Source organism: Notamacropus eugenii, chromosome 3 (genome assembly GCF_028372415.1).
Source record: "Notamacropus eugenii isolate mMacEug1 chromosome 3, mMacEug1.pri_v2, whole genome shotgun sequence".
Taxonomy (NCBI): domain Eukaryota; kingdom Metazoa; phylum Chordata; class Mammalia; order Diprotodontia; family Macropodidae; genus Notamacropus; species Notamacropus eugenii.
This window is the reverse complement of record NC_092874.1, coordinates 16043440-16053120: the sequence shown is the minus strand read 5'-3', so window position 1 is coordinate 16053120 and position 9681 is coordinate 16043440. Positions and strand designations below refer to the sequence as shown.

Below are 9681 nucleotides of genomic sequence, written 5' to 3'. Positions count from 1 at the left end.
ACTGAGTTCAAATTCAGCCCTAGCCACTTACTAGCTGTGTGACCCTGGGCAAGTCACTTCACCCTGTTGCCTCAGTTTCCTCATATGTAAAATGAGCGGGAGAAGGAAATGGCAAACCACTCCAGTATCTTTGCCAAGAAATGTCAAATGGAGTTATGAAGAATCTAACACAACTGAAAAATGATTTCAACAACAACCAACAATATAGTTGGAAAGACGGATCAAGGATGGAAAGAGAAGAGCTACTCTGGTGCCCACAGAATACAGAGAACAAGACCTCTGGCACCATGACTCAGTGTTCTCCTGAGAGATTTATAGACTGACACTGAAAATAAATTCATGGATTCAGGAGGCTCAGACAAATTAACAATTGTACCATGGAAAAGTGTATCCTCACCAGTGAGATCCCAGATCCACTATTGAAGGAAAGACAAGAAAAGAAAAAGCTGATGCTTAGAAGCTTTCACAAATCAATTCCTGATTTGACAACCTATCCCTGTGCAAGCATGAAGTTTTTGTCCTGAAAATTTCATTTCAGAAGGGACAATAACAGCCACACAGTTTTTGTCTTGTCTGTAGAGTTGTTTCTTGAAGGAAGGTTCAGGGGAAGGTTCAAGAGGACAGGGGAAAAGCTGCAGAGATGCCAGCCAGGCAGCAGCAGCTAAGGCAAGGGGATTGCCTGGGTAATTTGTCTTTAGATACCAGAGCATGGCGAATCAGTGGTTAGGGATCCTCAGGAAACATGAAGCATAAATTGAAGCTGCTTATTGGACAAGTACCTGATCAGTCACTTCATATAACTTAATGGTCTTACATATCTAAAAGCCACTTTCTACCATCATTTTAAATTAAACTTGAATTCCCACTCCCTTATTTACTCTCAAGTTAAGTGGGCAGAAGGGTGGCCCACATTTTCCCTAATTTTTTGTTGTTCTATACTTAACAAGCATCATCAGACACAAGCATTTCTGTATATTCAGAAGGAAAAAAGACTTATATGGGAAACCATGAATCTATATTCTATATAGTACACATTAAAAAAAGAATATAATAAATTCAGCATGTTGGTTTCAAACCTGTTTTCTTCTAGTCCCATCTCCTGCATTAGAATGGGAGCTCCTTGAAGGCAGAGATCATCTTGCTTTCTTGTACTTACCCCGTGTCTGGCACAAAATAAGCATTTGCATGATTTATCATTCATATCTTCATTTATCCATATGATTTTCAAAAGTTCTTCTTGTATGTTCCTTCTGTCCTCTTCTGTGCATTTTTAATAAAATGTGTCACCCGCCTTCTTTTCTTTTTTTATTAATTTATTTTTATTTTTCAACATTCACTTTCACAAGATGTCGAGTTCTAAATTTTCTCCCCATCTCTCCCCTTTCCCTCTCCCCAAGACAGTGTGTATTCTGATTACCTCTTCCCCCAATCTGCCCTCCCTTTTATCACTCGCCCTTCTCTTATCTTTCCTGTAGGGCAAGATTGATTTCTATATCCCTTTGCCTGTATATCTTATTTCCCAGTTGCATGTAAAAACAATTTTTAACACTCATTTTAAAACTTTGACTTCCACATTCTCTTTCTTCCTTCCTCCCTACCCACTCTCATTGAGAAGGCAAGGAAATTGATGTAGGTTATACATGTGTAGTCTTGTAAAATGCTTCCATAATAATCACGTTGTGAAAGACTAACTATATTTTCCTCCATCTTATACTGTCCCTCATTTATTCTATTCTCTCCTTTGACCCTGTTTCACCTCAAAAATATTTGCTTCTGATTACCCCTCCCCTCCATTTACCTTCTAACCTTCTTTTCTTTCATCTTGTTATTGGTAACACTGGGTCAAGATAGAGAAAGGAGGAGAATGTAGCCAGTGCAGGAGCACTGGAGGGAATGGAGGCCACGTAAAGGATGTTGAAGAGGATTAGGGTGAGATATGCAATGATAAAAGGTACTAGAACTGGCAGTCCCCTGGCAGAGCCTCTGAGAATCCAGAGTCAACTCCCTGGGTGAAGTGAAAGATGAGAGGGTCTCACACAGTTCCCATTCTTGTTTAGCCATGCTCCAGCCAACGGACAGAATCCCCTACCCTGACCCCCAAGCTTTGATTGCTATGATAGAAGTTTCAGGTACAAATATTGTCTGTGTCTCTGGATCTTCTCTCCCTCTCTTTGCCCTCTTTGGGGCCATCTACCCCTGGGCCTGGTAGTCAAAGGGTGTGCACAGATTAGTCGCCTTTTAAGTAGAGTTCCAGGTGAATTACCAGAATCACCGAATCAATTCACGGCTTCTTCATCACAGTCTACGTGCCTGTTTCCTCCACCCCTCCAACAACTGCCATTGTTGCCAATGTGATGGGTACGTGGTAGAGCCTTAGAGTTGTTTTAATTTGTATTTTTCTTATAAGGAAATAATGAACAAGTTAATCATTTTATGTGGCACCTACTATGTGTCAGACATGACGTTAAGTGCTTACAAATATTATCACATTTGATCCTCACACCAACCCTAGGAAGTGGGTGTTACTGCTATTTCCATTTTATAGTTGAGAAAATGAAAGCAAACAGAGGTGAAGTAACTTACCCATGGTCACACAACTCGTATCTGAGGTCAGATTTGAACTCAGGTCTTCCTGACTCTAGATCCACTGCTTCATCCACTGCACCATTTTATTAGTGATTTGGAACACTTTTTCATATGGCTGTTGATAGCTTTGATTTCTTCCTTTGGGAATTGCCTCTTCTCCTTTGATCACTTATCTACCCTTGGTGTTATGATAGAATGTACTCAGGTCATGGAGCAGGCCCCAGCAACTTGCAGATGGTCCTGGCACTCTCTCACAGATCCAACCAAGACGGAAAGATTTGGAAGGTTCAGTGATAACCCAGAAACATACAGTGCAACGCCTCCTTCACCTTGGAGAGGCCCATCCCTGGAAGATGGGCCACAAGATGCTAACATTTTCTGTCTGTGTCGACTCAAGAAGCTCTATTGATACAAGTGAAATAGGGAGTTTTCACACTGAAGAAATCGCAGACATTTTGAAATATTGAATTAATGTACTAGACTAGGCTATATTTCCTAAAGAGATTTAAAAGGTGAATTTAGAAGGAATGGATACAAAATAATACTTATACTTTAAATCTATGCAGCGTATAGGGAGTGGTATTTCATTAAGCAGTATAATGACTGACTGTTCATTGGACCTTCACAACACTCTTGTGAGGTGGGTACTTTATGTCTCATGGGTACTTAGGTATTTCTACAAATGAGAAAGCTGAGGCAGAGATGTTAAATGACTTGTACACAGTCTTCCTGACTCCACGTCTCACCTAATCCACTAGGCCTTATTTCCTCTAATCCTGTGATAATTTTCTGGGATAGATATCTCAAGCATTATTGTTTCCATTTTGTAGGTGAGTAAACTGAGGCACCCAGGGGTCAATTTGCCCAAGGTCACATAACTTGTAGGTTGTGAATTCAAACCCAGGTTAGTTTGTTTTTTACTCTTAAATTCACTTCTTTTTTTATAAGACTGCACAGCCTGTCTCAAGAACAGTGTAGATAGTGCCCATCCTGGCTCCTTAAAATATCAATAATCAAATTGAAGGGCTGACCCAATTTATACCCAAAATATGAGAATGAATAAGCCAATTACACTATCACAAGAGCAATGATACAAAGCCATCAAGGGAGTTAATATGGAGTGGGGACCATATTATTGAAAATAGATTCATTAGTACAATTTCTCAATAAGTTGGAAGATTCAGAAAAGCAAGGGATGTAAAGTAATCAGAACTAGCAGAATGTTGCAGAGATGACCACAGTGTAAAGAAGAAAAACCACCTCCCTCCCAAACAGAACAGAGCCTTGCGGAGTTAAATCACCAGGCTTGGTTCTGGCTGACTTGTGGATAGTCTCCTCTTCGTCTGCCACACAGGAGTAGGAGACTGTGGGTGAGGAGCACTGCTGTGTCCAGCGTAGCTGACATATTGTCTGGGCTGCCTTTTTTTCCTTTCTTTTATGATCTTTGCTATGAGGGAGGGCTTACCGGGGACATGAGAAGGGAGGATACATTGGAAAATGGAGGTGATGGAAAAATAAGAGATATCAACAAAAAAGTAAGATTTTTAAAACATCGATCCATTTTTTCAAACTACTCCGTTTGTATTTTTTGAATGGAAAGACTGTTATTTTTGTCAGACTGCTTGCGGTAAACCTACAATACAAGTGATAACAAATTGATCCGTTCTGCTCAAAGAATAGCAGAATAATGTGTATTCTTGAAAGTTGCTGCTAGTTTGTGGTGCAGGCACCTATCAGGAAGGAATGAAACTAGGTCATCAGTTATGTTTAAAATGTAGGTTGATGGCGGGGGAAAGGACACCATTCTTTAGCATCACTTTTTCAAAAAAACACATTCATATAGACTTGTCTACACTGCTATTCCAGGGGTGTCCACACAGCAAACACTTCTGTGTCTACCCACAATGGGATTTACTCTGCTTTTCTAGGGATAATATGTTCACATCCTGGGATTTTCTGAACATTCCATCTCTGCCTCAGCATTAATTCATTGATTCTCCTCTCATCAAATACTTACTGAGTGCTTCTGTGTACATTATGGGAAACCCATAGGAGGTGGGGAGGTTGAGTGCATGACCCTGACTTGGAGGAATCTGCCATTTAATCTAGAAATACATCTCTGAAAGGAAAATACACCTCTATTTAAACACCACTTATTAAACTTCTCCCATGTACTGAACACTAATTTGGGGGAGAGACACAGAGTTTTGATAAGACATGGGTGCTTTCCTCATGGAAATTACAATCTAGAAAAGGTTAAAACACAAAGAGATAAGTATAATATGTAAGTGCCACATGGATAGTGTATTCGAATGTTGTGAAACAATGTGAGGCTGGTGAGGAAGGATGCTAGCAACTAGAAGGGGTTGGGGGTGGTGAGGATGATTCAAAGAGGACAAGGAGGGCTTCATGGAGGAAATGGCATTAGAGCTGACCTTTAGAGTATGGTTAGTAATTCAATATAAATGAAAAGAAAGGGGTGGGCATTGCAAGCACAACAATATTAACCACTGCTAACCTCCTCTTCTGGACTTGTGCATCTGATCCAACCAGGTTTGGTCCTAGAATGAGTCTGGACTCTGATGGGAGGGTTAGGCTTCCTTTCTTCATACTCGTTGGCTCACTAAGAGCCTCAATCTGATGCCTCAAGGAAAACTGCTTAAGGTTTATTTTTCAGTTCATGACTGAGTCCCCAAAGTGAGGAAGTGAGATTCCATGTATAATGTAAATCAGATATGGGACTATATTTATTTCCTACACACAAAAGAAAGGCTGATAGACATAAAGTGCATGTCGACAGAACAACTTAACACAGGATTCAGAAACAACTTATAACTACCGTTATACTGTCTTGGGAAGGTGATTGATTAACCTAATTAAGACATAAAGGCACTTGTGAGGCTGGTGAAATAGGCATTCCACATTTTACCTCAGCTTTGCACTGTCCATGCAGACTCCAGTCTAAATCTTCTGTTAAATGGTCCAGTTCTCTGATTGGTGGTCATCTTCTCTGAGGGCACTGGAATAATAACTGGGAACTCTCTTCTCTGCCAACAGTTGGTTTTGACCAAAAGAATCCAAGACCTCTGCACTTCTCAGACTCATCAGGTCACTTTCAAGCTTGGACATATCCTTCTAACAATAACTATGCATTCATCTAAGATCAGGAAAGAACATAAAAAAAGGCAATCAAGATTCTGGCTTGGTCTTGTCTTGGCAGGACATGAGACATGTGATTTTGATGCCATGCACCCACTTTGCAGAGTGACTGGGATTGGGGAATAGCATGAACCACCCCCATCCCTCCTGGGAAGTAGCTCAAAACAGTCCTGACATGATCATCCAGAAAGGAAGAGAGCCTTGAAGGTCGGGTCCCTCTCTTTAAAATATCCACTGAGTCAGGTTCTTCCCACTCAGGGCTGCTTTATCATCTCAAGGTGGCAATCCCTTTCACCATCTCAAGGCTGGAAAGAACCAGAAAGGCTATCACTGCCAAAAGTAAGGCCCAAACACTGAGTCATTATGTCCCTGCACTTACCAGACGTTTCCAAGGCAGCTCCAGGGGACATACTTCCAGGGGACGACTCATGTAAATCAATTTAATACCTGATATAATAACAATAATAGAATTTATGTAGCACTTTAAGCTGTAAAGCACTTAAATATTATCATATGTTATCCTCACAACAACCCTAATAGGTAAGTGCCATTATATGATCCCAATTTTACAGCTGAGGAAACTGAGGCAGAGATTGTGACTTGCCTCGGATCAGACAGTTAATAAGTGTCTGAAGTTAGATTTGAACTCAGTCTTCCTGACTCCAGGCCCAGAATTCTCTCCATTGTGACATCATCCTAGCACAAGAAAACGTGAACAAAAACAAGAAATAGACTTGTTTGTGTAGAGCATGTAGAGGGTGATAATAGGTGATGAGCCAGATTATGGTGGTAATAGGTTTGTTGCAATTGTCCTTTGTTTTCTTTTTTTTTTTTTTAATTTAACTTTTAACATTTATTTTCACACAATTTTGGGTTACAAATTTTCTCCCCTTTTCTCCCCTCCCCCCCCAAACCCAAGCTTTCTAATTTTCCCTGTGACCTATCTGCTCTCTCCTCTATCCTCCCTCCCTGCCCTTGTCTCCGTCTTCTCTTTTGTCCTGTAGGGCCAGATAGCTTTCTTGACCCCTTAACCTGTATTTCTTGTTACCCAGTGGTAAGAACATTACATTTGGTCCTAACACTTTGAGTTCCAACTTCTTTAGCTCCCTCCCTCTCCACCCCTTCCCCTTGGAAGACAGGCAATTCAATATAGGCCATATCTGTTTAGTTTTGCAAATGATTTCCATACTAGTTGTGTTGTATAGGACTAACTATATTTCCCTCCATCCTATCCTGTCCCCCATTACTTCTATTTTCTTATGGTCCTTTCCCTCCCCATGAGTGTCGACCTCGTATTGCATTCTCCTCCCCATGCCCTCCCTTCCATCCTCCCCCCCACCCTGCTTGTGCCCCTGTCCCCCACTCTCCTGTATTATGAGATAGGTTTTCCTATCAAAATGAGTGTGCATTATATTCTTTCCTTTAGTGGAATGTGATGAGAGTAGACCTCATGTTTTTCTCTTGCCTCCCCTCTTTATCCCACCACTAATAAGTCTTTTGCTTGCCTCTTTTATGAGAGATAATTTGCCCCATATAACTTCTTCCTTTCTCCTCCCAATATTTCTCTCTCACTGCTTGATTTCATTTTTTTTTAAGATATGATCCCATCCTCTTCAATTCACTCTGTGCACTCTGTCTCTATGTATGTGTGCGTGTGTGCATGTGTGTGTGTGTGTACTCCCACCCAGTACCCAGATACTGAAATGTTTCAAGAGTTACAAATATTGTCTTTCCATGTAGGAATGTAAACAGTTCAACTTTAGTAAGTCCCTTATGACTTCTCTTTGCTGTTCACCTTTTCATGGTTCTCTTCATTCTTGTGTTAGAAAGTCAAATTTTCTTTCCAGCTCTGGTCTTTTCATCAGGAAAATTTGAAAGTCCTCTATTTCATTGAAAGACCATTTTTTCTCCTGAAGTATTATACTCAGTTTTGCTGGGTAGGTGATTCTTGGCTTCAGTCCTAGTTCCTTTGACTTCTGGAATATCCTATTCCATTCCCTTCTATCCCTCAATGTAGAGGGTGCCAGATCTTGTGCTATCCTGATTGTATTTCCACAATACTTGAATTGTTTCTTTCTAGCTGCTTGCAATATTTTCTCTTTCACCTGGGAATTCTGGAATTTGGCCACAATGCTCCTAGGAGTTTCTCTTTTTGGATCTCTTTCATGTGGTGTTCTGCGGATTCCTTGAATATTTATTTTGCCTTCTGGTTCTAGAATCTCAGGGCAGTTTTCCTTGATAATTTCATGGAAGATGATGTCTAGGCTCTTCTTTTGATCATGGTTTTCAGGTAGTCCCAGAATTTTTACATTGTCTCTCCTGATTCTATTTTCCAGGTCAGTTGTTTTTCCAATAAGATATTTCACATTATCTTCCATTTTTCGAATCTGCGTGGTATGTTCTGAGATATCTGTCTTTCTCATAAAGTCCTTAGCATCCATCTGTACCATTCCAGTTTTGAAAGATCTATTTTCTTCAGTGAGCTTTTGAATCTCCTTTTCCATTTGGTTTATTCTGCTTTTGAAAGCATTCTTCTCCTCATTGGCCCCTTGCACCTCCCTTGCCAACTGAGTTAGGCTAGTTCTCAAGGTGCCAATTTCTTCAAGATTTTTTTGGTTCTCCTTTAGCAGGGAGCTGATCTGCTTTTCATGCTTCTCCCTCATCCCTCTCATTTCCCTTCCCAGTCTTTCCTCCACCTCTCTAACTTGATTTTCAAAATTCCTCTTGAGCTCTTCCATGGCCCGAGCCCATTGGGTGGGCTGGGACACAGAATCCTCGATTTCTGTGTCTTTGCCTGATGGCAAGCATTGTTCCTCCCCATCAGAAAGGAAGGGAGGAAGTGTCTTTTCTCCGAGGAAGTACCCTTCAATAGTTTTGTTTCTTTTCCTTTTTTTGGGCATTCTCCCCAACCAGTGACCTGACCTCTGAATGTTCTCCTCACACCCACCTCGCCTCCTGGTCCTCCCAGCCAGCGTTTGGGGACTGAGATTCAAATGCTGCTTCCCGCCTTAGGGTTTTTGGCAGGGGCAGGGCTGCTATTCAGTGTGAGAATTAAGTTCAGGTGGTCAGGGGCAGGGCCGCCTCTCTGGCTCAGTTCCCTCAGGGGGTTTATGCACAGACCTTCCACAGTGGATCCAGGCTCCCACCCGTTTGGGGAGCCCCTGTCTGTAGCTGCCTCTCAGCTTCTATCTCCTGGGGGGACCCGAGCCATGGGGGCACCCCACTCCCCTCTCAACCTGCCAAAGAGACTCTCTCACCTACCCCCGTCAGTCACCTGTTGCGGGGGGGGGGGGGGCGGGGCTTGTGCCACCGCTGGAGATCCCGTCTCTGGAGCCTTCTCAGATCTGTGCCTCTCGGGGCCACGGCCACCGCAGGTCCGGGCTGGGCTCCGCGTCTGCAGCGCGACGGACCTTTTGCGAGAGGTTTGCAGGTCCCTCTGTGGGTGGGGGGACCCGCGTGGCCACTGGAGATCCTGTCCCCATAGCCCTCTCGGATCTTTTCCTCATGGTGTTGTGGCCACAGCAGGGCTGCCCTCTGCTCCCGTCCTGGCGCCCAGTCCACGGCGCGAAGGACCCCCCGCGAGAGGTTTGCAGGTCTCTCTGGAACAGAAATCTCCCTCGCTCCAATATTCCGTGGTCTCTGGGTGCAGAATTCGCCCTGGGTTGGTCCCCTCTAGCTGTTCTGTGGTTTGTGGGTTTGGAGCTATGTGTATGTGCGTCTTTCTACTTCGCCATCTTGGCTCCGCCTGTCCTTTGTTTTCAAAGAGGACTATGGCATCAGGGAAATGATGACATGACTCGCAGTTGACTTTGATTTGAGTGAGGACTATGCAAGCTCACCAGCCTCACTTTCTCCTCCTGAGCCATTTGGATCCAGTGACCACATATTCATCAGGATGACTGGAGATAGCCCAGGGTGCAATTAGGCTAAGGCCTT

At 42.7% G+C, this 9681-nt stretch overlaps 1 long non-coding RNA gene across 1 annotated transcript; it reads right to left on the bottom strand.

Moving 5' to 3' along the window:
- Positions 1-5304: 5304 nt before the first annotated feature.
- Positions 5305-6211, bottom strand: LOC140531074 (uncharacterized). The gene is made up of 2 exons (XR_011976258.1): positions 6125-6211; positions 5305-5743 (listed from the first exon to the last, which is right to left on the bottom strand). It is a non-coding gene; the product is annotated as an uncharacterized lncRNA (long non-coding RNA).
- Positions 6212-9681: the final 3470 nt, after the last annotated feature.